Source organism: Capsicum annuum, chromosome 3, assembly GCF_002878395.1.
Source record: "Capsicum annuum cultivar UCD-10X-F1 chromosome 3, UCD10Xv1.1, whole genome shotgun sequence".
Lineage (NCBI taxonomy): Eukaryota > Viridiplantae > Streptophyta > Magnoliopsida > Solanales > Solanaceae > Capsicum > Capsicum annuum.
Genome location: NC_061113.1, coordinates 174,454,352 through 174,455,216, shown reverse-complemented (window position 1 = coordinate 174,455,216; position 865 = coordinate 174,454,352). Strand labels below are relative to the sequence as shown.

The 865-nt window shown below is 40.7% G+C and overlaps 1 non-coding gene across 1 annotated transcript; it reads right to left on the bottom strand.

The window, feature by feature from the left end:
• Window positions 1-246: 246 nt before the first annotated feature.
• Window positions 247-352, bottom strand: LOC124897403. Its single transcript, XR_007054124.1, has one exon. It is a non-coding gene; the product is annotated as a small nucleolar RNA R71 (small nucleolar RNA).
• Between the last annotated feature and the right edge of the window lie 513 nt (window positions 353-865).

Sequence of the window (865 nt, the reverse complement as noted above, 5' to 3'; positions counted from 1 at the left end):
AGGGACTTTTTAGGAGGCAAGCTTATCAAGACCAAAACCTTCATTTGAAGAATTTTATAGAGATGTGTACACTATTTTACATTGCACACATAACCCAAGAGTCTATCCATCTATGCCTTTTCCTGTTCACTCTAATGAGCGAGGCGGTATTGTGGCTCCGTTCTCTTCTTGCCAGTTCAATTACTTCTTGGGATGAACTCACTGTGGCCTACCGTGACCGGTATTTCTCACCTACCAAAATGCTCTAACTGAGGGATGAGATCATTAAATTTAGGCAATTGAATGGAGAACCTTTGTATGAAGTATGGGAAAGATTCAACAGAAAACTAATGTAATGTCCAAACCACGAGGTCCCAGGAAGATGCTTCTCCAAATCTTTTACCGAGCCCTTGATGCACTCAATAAAACCATGGTGGACAATGCGGCAGGAGGCTTTCTTATGAAGTTGCATTATCATGTGGCTATGAATTTTCTCGAGGAAGTGACCAAGAAAAATTAGGGGTGGCATACCCGAGATGCTGAGGTGCCTAAAAGTTTTCCCACTACATCCTTTGTTGACACAGAACAAAGGAAATGAGATAAAGAAAGAGAGGATAATATGACAAATATGATGACTCAATTAGATATTTTGACCAAACATGTGATCGGTACAGCCACAAAAGAGGTAAATGTCCTTGCATCAAAAGCTTATGAGGATGAGGAGGAATCTAAAAAGCTTGATGAGGAGATTCGGTACTTGGAAATTATTCGGGGATTTCCTGTCCCGCCTATCATAGGCAAGATAGGAATCAAAGTTGGATGGATCATAATCATGATTGGGATTAGATAGATAGATAGCGTGACTATAATCCCTTGCATGATCGGG